General features: G+C 41.8%; 1 pseudogene; it reads left to right on the top strand.

Annotated features, from left to right (window-relative positions):
- The first annotated feature begins 710 nt into the window (after positions 1-710).
- LOC115664444 (pleiotropic drug resistance protein 3-like) lies at positions 711-14,248 on the top strand (annotated as a pseudogene).
- Positions 14,249-15,500: the final 1,252 nt, after the last annotated feature.

Raw genomic sequence — 15,500 nt, forward strand, 5'->3', positions numbered from 1 at the left:
CTGATGGAAATTTTCATTTCTTTTACAGGGTTCGTTTTGTTCATCAGGGCGAATTCCATACAACTCCGTCTGCCGCCGTTCTCTACGTGTGTTTCTCTCCAACGGCAGCAGGGCCGGGTGAAATTAAAAGCTTATCTCAATGGCGCCGACACTCCCGGCATGTTCGGAGCCTCGACACTGAAAGTCAAGGCGGGTCGGGCTTCACCATCAATTTTGAATTGGCAGGATGGTAGGAACAACAAGGTAGAGTTGCATTATTGTATATCTAGCGGTTAGGCTAAGCACGATAACATGATCATTCTTCTCACCATCAATTATGAATAATTTTTTGCATTTGGTTTGCTCATTCGAGCTTTGCCCCGCTTCTTATGGGTCTTCTCAATATTGAAAAGAATAATCATAATGGCTGCCCAAAAAGAGGAGCCATATGGGAATAAAATGAGACTATATTGATGCTTACGTTGTTATTTTAACATGACTTGCATTGGTTTAGAATATAAATTACTCTAGAATCAAGTCAACATCAATGTGAAGTCAATTCAATAATGTAATAGGCTGCCCACGAAGATAGACAATTGATGTTACTTTTAAACTGTTCCATGGCATGTCACTGGTATTAGGAAAGGGACTGTAATTTGATGTGCTTATGAAAAATATTTGCCTGTATATGCTCGAAAATATCAAAACGAAACGAAATGCCGTAGTCATCCATGATGAGCAACGAGCCGGCCTTGTCCATGAGGATTGAGCTTGCCGAGATGGAGCGAGGACGAAGCCGGCGCTTCTCTTCGTCACTGCACCACCCCGCCTCGAGCAGCTTCAGGAGCACCGTTGATTCAGTGGACCAGATGCCATCGACGTTCGGCGAGGATCGCCGGCGGGAGGATGATGAACTGGAGCTGCAGTGAGCGGCGTTTGAGAGGCTGCCGACATTCCAGCGGCTGAGGGCGGCAGTTCTAGACCACGAGGTGGTGGACGTGGCGAAGTTCGGGGGCTCAGAGAGGCGGGTATTTGTGGACGGCCTGTTGAAGACGATCGAAAAAGACAATCTCCGACTTCTCCAGAAGCTCCGTGAGCGAGTGCAGAGGCAGGCATTTTATACTTTTATGCCTGTTCTAACTTTACAGTTTTAGTAAAAGGCAGACATTTTTTTTTTATTTCTCGCATCTTCAATTATTTTATATGCCAAAGTTTAGCTAATATGATATCATTACCGACCGTGGAAGTGAGATATGAGAACTTGTGCATAGAAGCAGATAGCGAAGCCGTTCATGGGGAACCCATCCCTAATGTTTTGAACACGCTCAAGTTCATTTTCTACGTGAGATTTTCTTCGCTATCTTCTTCTCTTATGTTTGGATAACATAACCTACTACTTTTGATTCATCCTTTGAAGGCTGGAATATCAAAGAACTGTCATTTTGGAAACATTAGATAAAGACATTGATATTAGCCACACGATGCAAATGGACCTTACTGCTAAAAAGTTGGCAGTTTTAGAACATCCAAGTCTCAATGGTACAGCATACGTGCGGCACTGTGGCTTTAGACATGTTGAAAGGGTAGTTTAGTATTCTTCATAATTAGTGAGCCTTAATGCTCACTATATATATATATATATATATATATATATATAGATGATGTAATCTGATTAAGTTAATGATGGTTCTGTTTTTCATCATGATATCAGAGCCAATAAACAAAACCCTAGTCCTTCAACCGTTACCCTAGCCGCCGGAGGCCACTGTTGTCACCGGAGAAGTCACTGCCGCCGGCCTTGGAATCTTACCCACCACGCCGGCGGTAGCTACCACGACTCCCGCAACAACTGCATCGCCGGCGTCTGCAATGTCTGCAACGTCCGCGACTCCCGCGACTCCAGCAACTCTTGCAACACCATTCCAACGTCGATATATCTGTCAATTCACCAAATCGACACCTCGTTACCGTTGCCTTGAGTCGTCTTGAGTCGCACCGCCCTATCGACCTCACCCAGCATTGCCCAGTTCTAGTCCGGCATGGCCAGGCCTTGCTGAACTCAGATCTGGCGATGTTCCACCAAGTTCTGAAGCCGCGAGTTTGAGTTCGAAGCCACGACGAAATCCAGAGTCCACGAGTGTTGCTGGTTCTACGAGGGTTGCTGGTTCCACAGAGCCAATGACGATCTTCAGAGTCACTAGTCGCAAGGTGAGTGAGAGGAAAGTGAAGCGAGCTCGTACTCAAGTGTAAACCAGCATTATTGGTTCAGCGGGCAGAAGGAATATTTGAGAATGGGATTATTAATTTTTGGTAAATCATATTGTTACTTGCCCGACGAATATCGCATAGGCATTCTTTTCTTGCGAAATTAAAGTCCCTGCCTGGTGTTGAAGTTTACTCGCGATGATTGATAATTGGGTTTGTTAATGCCCTATGTAGATTTGTGCTTCTGTTCTGATGAGTTATTGTGTTTGGTGGTAATTGGTGGTAATTATTACATTTGGTGCACAAGGTGCAAATTTCGGTTAAGTTCACTTTTCTATTATTTTGAGTTATGGCTGGCGATTCTAGAAACACGGATACCAATCTCACTAATATGAAGTTGACCTCTGTTAAGCTCGATGGGACCAATTACCCTTCTTGGTCTATGGCAATCGAAACATATCTTTTAGCCACCAAACAGCTGAGTTATCTGATTTCATCTCCACCTACGAATAAAACAAAGGAGGATGATTGGCGCTCTGGCGATGCTGCTATTCAGACATTGTTGTGGAATACCATGGATTCCAAGATTAGTTTTCAGTTTATGGAGTGTACATCAGCCAAAGCTATTTGGGACAAATGTGCTCTTATGTTTTCGGGTTGTGATAATATGACCCTTGTTTGTGATGTGTGGGAGGAGATATTTGACCTACGTATTGGAGACATGTCTGCATCTGATTACTATTCTAGGTTCATCACCCTTTGTGAGAAACTGGATACTTATTTGCTTGCCACCGATGACATTAGAGAGTTGGCCAAGTGCCAACAAGATATGAGAGTTGTTTTATTTCTCCTGGGGCTTGGTCCTACTCTTTCTTCTCTCCGACAACAGATTATCTCTCAAGGAGCTCTTCTATCAGTAGATGAAGTCTTTTCTCAGGTCCTTCGATGCGAACCCTGTTAATACTTCGATGGATCCTAATGTGAAGCTTGATGCAAAACATAAGTGAATTACTTCATGATCCAAGTAAGTATCTGAGACTGGTAGATAAGCTCAATTATTTAACTGTTACCTGACCAGATATCTCTTTTGCGGTTAGTGCTGTTAGTCAATTTATGTGTTTCCTCGTACTACACATTGGGAGGCAGTGCTACGTATAGTTAAATACTTGAAGGAAGCACCAGGTAAAGGGATATTGTTCAAGAATCATGGACACCTTGATGTTATTGGCTACTCTGATGCTAATTGGACTGGTTGTCCTTTTGATAGGCAATCAACTTCTGGTTATTGTGTATTCTTGGGAGGCAATCTTGTGAGTTGGAAAAGTAAGAAACAACAGGTGGTGTCTCAATCAAGTGCTGAGACGGAATATCGGGCCATGGCTCATGTGACTAGTGAGTTGATTTGGTTGAGGATGTTATCATCCGAACTTAGTATGTCATCTTCAGCTCCTTCAGTTCTATGTTGTGATAACCAATCTGCTATGCATATCGCTTCAAATCCAGTTTTTCATCAGCGCACGAAGCATATTGAAGTGGATTACCATTTTGTGCGAGAAAAGATTCAAAACAAGGAAATAACACTTCAATACACACAGACTAAAGACCAACTTGCTGATCTTTTTACTAAGTCATTGCAAGGCAGTAGAGTGATTACTTTGTGTAACAGGTTGGGGCACTTTGATGTTTATGCTCCAACTTGAGTGGGAGTATTGAAAGGGTAGTTTAGTCTTTTCCATAATTAGTAAGTCTTAATGCTCACTACATATATATATATATATATATATATATATATATATATATATAAATGATGTAATCTGATTAAGTTAATGACGATTATGTTTTTCATCAAGATACAAAACTATTAAGAGACCAATGAAAAGAGATCTTCTAAATTGTTTTAGAGAGTTTACAAAATAATTTGGGATTTGGGATTTGGGATTCGGACCCTGATTCAGGATCTTGAATCTAATTTTCCCTTTTTCTTGCAAAATCTTTTTCAGGACCCGTATATTTACTTAAAGCAGTAGATGAGGCTTTCTTTTTCATTTAAGAAAGCAAAGATGGATAATATGGGTACAGAAACTTTTTATTTGACCAATCCCATTAATGCACAAAATATCTGACTCATAAAATCTCAGGTCGGATGGGAGAGTTCATGTTGGGTGATTCATAAGTAACATCCACCTCCAAATAGTCACCACCTAGTGGTGTTACTTTTAGCACTCCTAGGAGCTTATCCCACATGAACCAGGTCAGGTCGTTCAAAACCATATGCTCGATTCTTCGATGTCGACATATGGAAGATAATTACGTATATTTGCAAGACATATTCCTAATGAAACCCATGGAAAATCCAGTTGCACCTACTTTACGTTCGAAGGAGTTTTATGAGGAATTAATAGAACTCTTTTTAACTTGATTTTTGTTATGTTTAATTGGCTTATTTAGTATCAAACTCCTTAGCTCATGCAACTGCTTCTCTATTCTATCAAGCTATTGCAATCCATTCTCGTAAAAGTCATAGGACAAAAACACGGGAACCATGAACCTTTTTTTTTCTGTGAAGTCGCTTCAACAAGTAAGGTTCGCTGCAAGTATCCGGGGACCAAGATAAGAATTCTAAAGAACATAAGCGGCGTCCTTAAGCCTGCGAGATTAGTATTAAAGCTTAGCATATGCACTGATTTAGATTCACAAGTTGATAAATATGATTTTACTATATGGCATATTGTCTCTCGAAATTGTGTAGGATGACACTATTGCTAGGTCCACCGGAATGCGGAAAGACCACCTTCTTACAGGCATTAGCAGGCAAATCAGAGAAACCCCTCAAGGTATTATCTTTTTGGTGTTCAGTCTGTTGTAGATGTTCCAAGCTGACAAGAATAGCTACTATACTTAAGCTATATTCGTACGCAAATGATCATGCATATATATAAGATCAGCAGAATTGACAAACGATGTATGATCTAGGTCAAGGGAGAGATTTTCTACAATGGTTACAAGCTCAATGAGTTTGTTCCTCAGAAGACTTCAGCCTATATAAGCCAATATGATATGCATATTCCCGAGATGACTGTGAGGGAGACGCTCGACTTCTCTGCATGTTGTCAGGGCATTGGGGGAAGGGGCAGGTACCAGTTTATTCTCCGACCTGGAAGTTACTATTAGTTCCAGTGATCATTGCTGATCCTAATTATGTCTCTTTTCATTGAAGACATGTTGAAAGAAGTTAGTAAAAGGGAGAAGCAAGCAGGAATTAACCCAGAGCCAAGCATAGATACTTACATTGAGGTTAATGATTTCACAAAGTAGGATTCCTTTTTTTCCAGCGATATTCCAATTACAGTGGCGATTGGCGATACTGGCTCGTGATGACTTTATGACTATATGAACAGGCAATTTCAATAGGAGGACTGAAAAGAACACTTCAAACAGACTACATATTGAAGGTAATCTTTCCAATGGGAAAAAGAATTACCAAGTTTATTTTTCACAGACAAATTTACTTTTGCTACCATTTATGCCTTTTCAGGTTCTTGGACTCGACATCTGCACAGATACAATTGTAGGGGATGCAATGAACAGAGGAGTTTCTGGTGGTCAAAAGAGAAGGCTGACGACCGGTTAGTTTTACGTGAATACGCAGCAAATGATTAGAAACTTATAGGAATAGTTTCTATGTCACATTGGAATTTTAAGGCTTCATTACAGATTTCACAGCGTTCTCTTTTCCAGGGGAAATGATAATTGGTCCGGCGAGAGTTCTATTTATGGACGAGATATAAACAGGCTTGGATAGCTCCACTACCTTTCAGATCATTACATGTTTGCAGCAATTGGCACACATAACAGAATCCACAATTTTGGTGTCGCTTCTTCAGTCAGCACCCGAGACTTTTGATCTCTTTGATGACGTAATTCTAATGGCAGAGGGACATACAGTGTACCATGAACCTCGGACCGATGTTCTCAGCTTCTTTGAACACTGTGGTTTCAAGTGCCCAATGAGAAAAGGCATTGCTGACTTTCTCCAAGAAGTACGCACTCTTGCTTAATAAAGGGATGTCCGAACCGTGCAAGGTTACCGCTAACATATCCTGTTTTTGGGAATTCTTGGCAGGTAGTTTCCGGAAAGGACCAGGCGCAATACTGGCATCACAGAGACCGGACCGATAATTTCATATCTCCAAGCATGTTTGCGAGGATGTTTAAAGAGCTTCCAATGGGAAAGACACTAGATGAGGAACTTGCCAGATGAGGAACTTGCCAGGCCTTTCGAGAAAACTGCGCTTCACATAAGTGCTTTATCTTTCGATATTTACTCGTCAAAAAAGTGGGAGTTGTTCAAAGCGCGCCTTTCAAGAGAGTGGCTCCTCATGAAGCGCAACTCCTTTTTTCATATCTTCGAATCAGCACAGGTAATTGTCCATTGGGACTCAAAATGTGCAGTCACAATACAAGGTTAATGAGAAATATACGCAAAATTCATTGACTAGGTGGTTGCTCTTTGCGGCTTGTGGTCGTTGCAGTTATCACAGTGACCATCTTCTTGCGCACACAAATGGAGCTTGATTTGGTGCATTCGGATCTTTTCATGGGTTCCCTATTTTACGCTCTCATCCGGCAATTGGTTAATGGCTTTCAGGAGCTGGCAATGACTGTTTCTAGACTTAGTGTCTTTTACAAGCAACGAGATTTTTTCTTCTACCCTGCATGGGCTTATACCATTCCAGCAGCCCCACTGAAAATCCCATTCTCTTTACTTGATGCGTTTCTTTGGACAGCTATTACCTATTATGAAGTTAATTATAGTCCTGAACCACAAAGGTAATTCCGAAATACACTACAACAGAGAGATGGTATGATTTTTAGCCATTCTCACGTTTTCATGACTCCGGTTCTTTTATCAATTCTTCCTGCTCTTCCTATTGCATCAAGTATCAATATCAATGTTCCGATTGATAGCTTCCATGGTTCGAAATCCGCCTGTTGCAGCAATTTGCGGTTTATTCTCTGTATTTGTTTTGTTTTTATTCGGTGGCCTAATCATACCGAAACATAAGTTCAATTTTATCAATCGTAATTCTAGGGACTTTAGCAAAGTGACAGAACTTAACAGCCTTGTCTCTCTGCAGCTTCTTTACCCAGTTGGCTGAAGTGGGGCTTCTGGTTCTCTCCATTGTCATATGCAGAAATCGGTGTTTTGGTTAATGAGTTTCTTGCTCCAAGGTGGCAAAAGGTGACATCCTGAAGTCCAAATTAGTCTCACATGAATGGATTTCACATGACGATGGTTGGGTTTAGTATTTAACGGGCTTAATGATTCAGGTTTCATCTCTTAATGGCACTCTGGGGCAACAAGTGCTCAAAGAGCGTGGTCTAGATTATAGTGACTACTTTTACTGGATATCAGTTGGGTCACTGATTGGATTTTGGATGGTTTTCAACATTGGGTTCACCTGTGCTCTGAGTTTTTCAAAAGGTAATTGAATTGAACATTGCAGGTTAGGAATACTCTCAGAGGGTTGACACTTTTTCACCGAGTAACGTGTATTTATCGGCTGATCACAGCTCTGAGTAGAACTGGAGCTGTTGTCTCTAGTAAGAAGCTATCCCAGCTGGATAAAGAAAGAGACATTAACCGTCCTGCTCCAGGAAAACAGGCGGCTAACAAAAGTACCACTGAGCCAAATATTAGAGGTTAGAAGATTCATGAGCAGTTAGTCCCTTATCATCCATTGAAAAAAATCAGCAAACTGCAAAAGAAAGGTTGATATCGTACATTCATGAGTACTGGTCGATATTTTGAATCAGCTCATATTGCCTTTTGACGCCAGTGCAATTTTGAAATTGTATAGAGATGCTTTTACCATTTGAACCAACAACTCTAACATAAAAAATGTGCAGTACTTCGTCGAAACACCCAAGGTGAGGCATTTGAGTTGTTAAAAATAAGTATTCGTGTGCATATCATATCAATAAATGATTGGTATAACAGAACCTCAAATGTTTCCCAGAATTTGAGAGAGCAAGGTTTCCCAGAAAGGAGACTACAACTTCTTCGAGATATTACCGGAGCATTCAGGCCCGGAGTCCTAACCGCTTTGATGGGCGTCAGTGGTGCAGGGAAAACAACGTTGATGGATGTTCTTTCTGGAAGAAAAACTGACGGTTTTATCGAAGGAGACATAAAGGTTGGAGGATATCCTAAAAAGCCGCATATCTTTTGTATGCATTTGTGATTAGCTCATGTCTAGGAAGGATGAAGAACTAGTGTACACTAGATATTCTCATGTTGATCAAATCCAGCAGGCAGACGGAAACTATAGTAAGTCTCTGGCATCACATATTGAGTGATAAGATCTCGCACTATTTAGTAGCTAAATCTGCATCGCAACTAAATTATATGTTGTCAATAAGGAATTTATGGCTACAGTACTTCAAATGATTGAGCTATATGACATCAAAGATACCATAGTTGGTGTTCCTGGTGTGACCGGTATATCAACTGAGCAGCGTAAACAGCTGACTATAGTAGTGGTGCTTGTTTCTAACCCGTCGACCATATTCATGGACGAACCTACTTTTGGTCTCGATGCCAGAGCAGCGGCCATTGTAATGCGAGTCGTAAAGAATATTGTTAGCACGGGGAGGACAATTGTGTGTACAATTCACCAGCCAAGCATCTACATGTTTGAGGCTTTTGACGAGGTAACTTGCTAATGCATTAATTCCTGTAACAGTCTATTCTACTCTCCGTAAAATTATGCTTAGACGACAGAGTTTTGGTGCACATCGCATATAATTCTATCTACTACTCCCTTCACATATGTTTGTAGAGTGCATTAATAACTGTGACAGACATGACTGAAGCATGTTGCATTTGATAAACTATGTAGCTAATCCTGATGAAAAGAGGAGGTCAAATGATATACTCTGGAGAGCTTGGCAAGCATTCAAGTAAGCTTATTGAATATTTTGAGGTAAATGTTACACCTCAGGCATGAGCGCTTCAATTTATACTTCTCAAAATATGCACGTCGTTTAGTATGAATTGGTTCTATGATGAGCTGCAAACAATGTTGGTATATCCAAAGGAAGAAAAACATATAAAATTAACTAAACCTACTGATAGCCTTATCAAGTACTCTACACTGGAAATGAAAAAATGTAAATTGAATTGAGAAAGCTTGACTGCCGAATCTGTAACAGCCCAAATTTCGATGTAATTTCCGGGATCAATGAAACTGATATTATTTCGCATTTCATTTTAGTAAGTCTCACCCAGAGCTGATCACTCTCGGGATACTAACCAATAGGGTATGGCTAACTAGAAGATGGTACGTGGACCGGGGACCCTATCGCGAAAGGGATACCGATCACGAGAGACGCTGAGGAAATATTTTGGGCCAACGTGGGCCGATCTTAGGAAAGAGTAATGGATTTGGTTTGGCCAAGGCCAACGATGTACGATTGGGACGCAGGTGATTCTGCAAGACCAAAAGTGCACGTGGTCAACCAGTCCGGAACTTGAACCTAATGATTGTGACCTCTGGAACTAATGATAATTTCTCATTCTCTCAATGATCGAGACCATCACGATACGAATAGCCTTAGGTCGATACGCGTAACCTCTAAACAGCCACCCGTTAGTGAGAGACTCTGAAATTGAAAGTTTAGCGGGTTTTGTTCACGGAATTGGGCCCGGATTTCGGTATCGATTTTCAAAGGCTTAAGAGACTATTTTTGGGAATCTGACGTCATATTACGCTGGCCACTCACATGAGGAGTTAGTACGAGTAAAAATTGGAATTTCGGTCCGGGGGTGAAAAATTACGATTTTGCCCCCGGGATGTCAGCATCGCTTTTCGAGGCCAAATGAGGTTATTTTTCGTGGCCGACGCCATTTTTGGGTGGCCACGCATACCAGGAGTCGTTTTGGACAACAATTGGAATTTCGACAAAAATTGGAAAAATAATATTATTTTTATTCCCGAAACTTTGACGTGGATTTTCGAGGGCTTGCGCGGTGAATTTCGCGATTCCGACGCCATATTATGTTGGCCACGCATATATGGAACGCGTATGTGCGAAAATTGGAATTTCGGTTCGGGATTGGAAAATTACGAAAATGCCCCTAGGCCATTTTTGATTAATTCCGAAAATTGGATTTAATTTTGGGATTAACCAAGGTGAGTTAAGGTTAAACCAGGTCTGGTCAACCATGGTTAGGGGCAAAAGACCATTTCACCCCTAAATTATTGGATTAGGGCAAATCCTAGCCTTTGGATCAAGGGCAAAATTGTCCATTGGCTTGATTTTTGACACATGGCACCCTAGGCCCTAGTTTTTGACTAAGATAAGCATTTTTTCTCTCTCCTCTCTCACTCCCACGACCAGACCAGCCTTCAGAAAATTTTCTCTCCATTTTTCCCACACTTTCTCTCATTTTCTCTCAAATTTTCACTCTCATTTTCTCTCTCGCCGGAGCTTCGCCGGAGCACGCCGCCGACCGCCGTGCCTCGCCGTCGACCCCCTTGGTCCCCCGCTTCAGCTCAGCCTCGGTTCCGTCCATTTCTCTCTCCCTTTCCCCCTCTTTTTCTCTCTTTTTCTCTCTTTTTCTCATTTTCCATTCTGTGAATAGTACCGCCGGAGCTTCGCCGGACTCCGTCCTTGATTCCGTCGACACCCTATTGCTCAAACATGTCCATACGTCGCCGTTCAGCCCGGTCCGTATAGCGACCGTACAATTTACTGTTCACGCCCCGTACGGTCGCTGTTCATCCAGACCCCGTACGGCCGTCGCCGCCGTGTCCGGCGCCTCGCCGGCCGCCGTTCCCATCCGTCCGTACTGCATAGCTGTGTCCGTACGGTGGTACGTTTCACGCGTCCGTACGGAATCGCTGTTTCACCCCGTCCGTACACCGCGCCGCCGTCCGCCGGGAATTCCGCCGCCGGTTTCACTGTTCATCGTTGATCGGCCGCCATTCCCCGTCGTCGTGACCCTTGTTTTGGTGAGTAAAATTCCTAAACCCGGATTAGGACTGATGTTGCGTTTTTCTGGACTGGTTTAGGTGTTATCGGTGCATTTTTGACTGGCTTAGATAATAGCAGTGTGTATTTGAGACTGGGTTGAGGACCGATTAGTAGAATTTATTATCGGAAAAATTTAGTGGATTAATGAGAATCGTTGGGGAGGATAATAGGGGTTAATGACCAATTTAGGAGTTCATCGGTGAAATTGCCGGGTATGCCCGGGTTGTCTGAATTATATTGGTGCTCGTGGTTCATTGCATTGCATAACATGGACACGCATTGCGTATGCCAAGAGTGAGGCATGTGATGAAAATTGTGCGAGAATGCGTGTCCGCCATGAGCATGTGATCACCTAAAATACCCCGGCGCTATACACGGGTTCGGATAATAATGAGCGTGTGATCACCTAAGGACCTTCGGGTCGATACCGTCCTCATGCACTTTGAAGCAGGACGATGCCCGGTACGTCCGGAAGGCGACCATCCTCATGCACTTTGAAGCGTGCTCGGTTCGCAAGGAGAACAGTGTTGCGCCTCATGCACTTTGAAGCAGTGCTAGAGACACCGGGCCGATCGGATGCGCGCTCATGCACTTTGAAGCGTGCTAGATGCACCGGGCCATGAAAAATTGATGACTCGAGTCGTAATAATAATTAATTGGGCAAGTGTGCCAGTGTGGGCCAGTGGGCCAAAGAAATGTGCATGACATGTCAATGACATTTGCATGCATAAACATGCATTGAATGGCATGCGAGTGTGTGAGACTCGGTGTATGAGCATGTGATTGGCGTACGTGTGATAATGTGTGCCACGTATGTCCCGTGATTATTACATATTGAACTATCTAACCTGCTTAGGGTCATAGAATTGTATGATTATGGTTGTGTTATGATTTTAAATGTTTGTTTCCGGTCAGGAGATTGCATGCTAGCCTAGCCTAGGTTTAGGGGTTGAACTCACTGAGATTCGTCTCACGGTTGTGTAAACCGAAACATTTCAGACCCCCAGCAGTAGGATGCCGAGGTCACCACCTCTTTTTGGGAATATCGCCTTTTATCCAGCAGTCGTCAAGCATGCACCTCGGTGGGGATGGAGCAGACCAGAGAAGTGGCTGTTTGGATTATTCTCAGCTGTTGGTGTTTCCTTTTTGGTTGTCGTGAACACTGTAAAAAGAGTTTTAAAATAGTAATATAAGTATGTACATATTTTCTGCGTTGAATCTTGTTTATTGGATGGCTATCCTTGGCTCATATTGTAATTGTCTGGGTTTGTTTATTTTATACTTCCGCTTGTGCTTGATCTCTGTATGGGCGTGGGTCGGCGACGCTTCCTGGGACGTCGCAATTTATCGACCGAAGGTGGGATGCTTACGCTTCGTGGGGTACGGGGCGTGACAGAATCCCTACATTTCCCTTGTCCAGAGTATCACTGGAGTGCCAAAAATCAAGGATAATTACAACCCTGCTACGTGGATGCTGGAAATCATAGGTCCTTCTCTAGAATCTCAACTTGGTAGACTATGGCATCATTTATAAGGAATCTGATCAGTGCAGGTGAGCATACAGGAGACTAATGTTCAGAGCACACGTTAAGCACACATTAAGTACTCTTCCACCGCACAGTTTTCAAACTTCATTTCTTCCGTCTGTCATGCGATGCTAACTTGGAGTACTGACCAGAGAATGATAATATGTGCTCACAAATGGTGCTTCTCGTACTTGCTATGGGAAATAAATTGTGTCTACTGATTGCATATTTTTTACCTCTGCAGGACGAACCAAGAATTAATGAGAGAGCTAAGTTTGCTGGCTGCCGGGACAAAAGAAATAAATTTCTCTGCACGCTTCCTGCAAAATAGATGGGAGCAGTTCAAAACATGCTTGTGGAAACAACATCTAACCTACTGGAGAAGCCCTAAATACAATGTGGTGCGCCTGATTTTCATTACCGCATCTTCCTTCTTGTTTGCTGCTCTCCTTTGGCAGAAAGGAAAGGAAATGTAAGTTGTTCATACAACCCTGTTAGTCTGGGAAAAACCTTTTGATGCTTGTCAAACATCGACATTAGGATGTAAACCTACCATCTAAGATGCTGAAACATGAACCTTTGTTTTCAAGAAATGACGAGCAGGATCTGTTCAGCATACTTGGATCAATGTCTATCTTTGTTCTATTCATGGGGATAGGCAACAGCAATTCGGTTATGCCACTTGTTGCTACCAAACGTATCGTTGTCTACAGAGAAAGATTCACCAGAATGTACTCATCGTGGTCCTATTCATTTGCTCAGGTCATTGATTCATGCTCCTATTTGATGTATTCTCTTGGTTATGCTGATATATTTCTCATTCTTCCATATTTTATCTAACATATTATTCCCCTCAAATATGTTGCAGGTGGTTATTGAAGTTCCATACATTTTCTTGCAAGCAGTTCTGTTTGTGCTGATCTCATACCCTGCCATAGGTTTCTATGTCTTGTTCTCTAAAGTGTTTTGGTACTTCTACACCATGTTCTGTACACTGCTTTATTTCAACAACTTTGGAATGATGCTTGTTTCACTGACACCGACATACCAAGTGGCTGCGGTGTTTGGGAATTTTGCCTATACCATGTTCAATCTATTCGTGGGATTCCTCATTCGCGGACCCGTAAGTCTCTGATTCAACTTCTGCTATTCCGTCAAGTAACACTCAATCATGAAAATTATTTGTGGCGTAACACAAGTAGCTGCTCGTCTTTTATCACCCATTTTGGCAGGAAATTCCGGTCTGGTGGCATTGGGGTTACTGGATATGCCCAGTTACGTGGTCCTTGAGAGGTATGCTTAGTTCGCCGTATGGAGACATCCATAAGGAGATAACGGTCAATGGACAACAAACGACGATCAGCGCCTTCTTGGAAAATTATTATGGGTAACGCTACGATCAACTCTATATCATAGCCATCATGCTTTTGGCCTTTCCGCTAATTTTCACGTGTATATTCGCTTGTGCCATTGCAAAATTGAACTTCCAAAGGAGATGAAAGGAGTGTAGAGAGTGCTTCATTCCACCTAGAAAATCATGCAGATTTCATCAGGATATAAGGAATTCTTTGTAAACTCTGGAGCTTGATTACACCTCATATTGCAACTTATTATCCCACGTTCTTCTTATAATTGGCTTAAAGGGATACACCTCACTATTGGCATTGCGAAAACTTCCGATATTATGCATAAAATCGAATCAAGCAAAAGGAATTATATTGTGGCAACATCTGAATCAACTCTTCATCATCTAATTTAACGCCATAATTAACAATTAAGCAGATTTTTTGCAAACAAGGACAAGTAAAAACCTCATTGCCACAATTCTTGTCAAATAATAGCAAAAGTAATTATGCATTCGACACTTTTTTACGTATCCGTTAAGAGTGATCTTTAAAATACAAAGTAGAATCGTAAACATCAAAGGTGTAAATCGTTTACACACCAGAGGACCTTCCTGTTGTTGGTTCTTCTCAATACTCAAACTAGACCTCGAGCATGTGTCGCGCATGCGCCGAGTTTGTTTTAGAAACAATTAACTTACCAATTTAATATGTTTGAAAAAAAAAGAAGAAATGGACCTAAAAATTCGGTTTACTTTGAAAGAGCAATCTTTGAGAGTTTAACCGAATATTGAGTGAAAAAATTGATAAATAGAAGATGCACCCCAAAGCAGCAAAACTGTTGAGTCCAGAGCAACAGAGATTAACATTCGATTGTCCTTTGTCATCAAGATGATGATTGATATGAGAAGCGCAATCTGGACTTTTGAAGGTTGGAAAATGGACACCAAATTCCAAAATTGTCTTTATTAATGTTTAGATAGAATGGATAGATGATAGTCCGTTGATAAGTGGAAAGGTACCTATGCGCTCGTCGTAACTTGCTTGCTAATTAAATGACACAAACCAAACAAAGGGCAAACGAAACCTAAGATGTGCTCGTTTTTCTTTAGCGTAAGAACGAGGAAATTACTAAAACAGTCTTCAATAGGGAAAAGTGCCATAAAAGTCCTAAACCTTTTACATTGATGTCAATTTAGTCCTAAACCTTTTTTTGGTGCCAATTCAGTCCTAAACCTTTTGCAATTGTGCCAATTTAATCCTAAACCTTTTTTTGGTGCCAATTCAGTCCTAAACCTTTTAAATTGATGCCAATTCAGTCCTAAACCTTTTATTTTTGTGCCAATTTAGTCCTTCCAGCCAATTTTAACTGGAATTTACAGATGTGGACGCCTGCCGGCCGGCGACC

Source organism: Syzygium oleosum, unplaced genomic scaffold (genome assembly GCF_021117445.2).
Source record: "Syzygium oleosum isolate NSW1041296 unplaced genomic scaffold, Sole_v2.1 Sole_v2.49, whole genome shotgun sequence".
NCBI lineage: Eukaryota > Viridiplantae > Streptophyta > Magnoliopsida > Myrtales > Myrtaceae > Syzygium > Syzygium oleosum.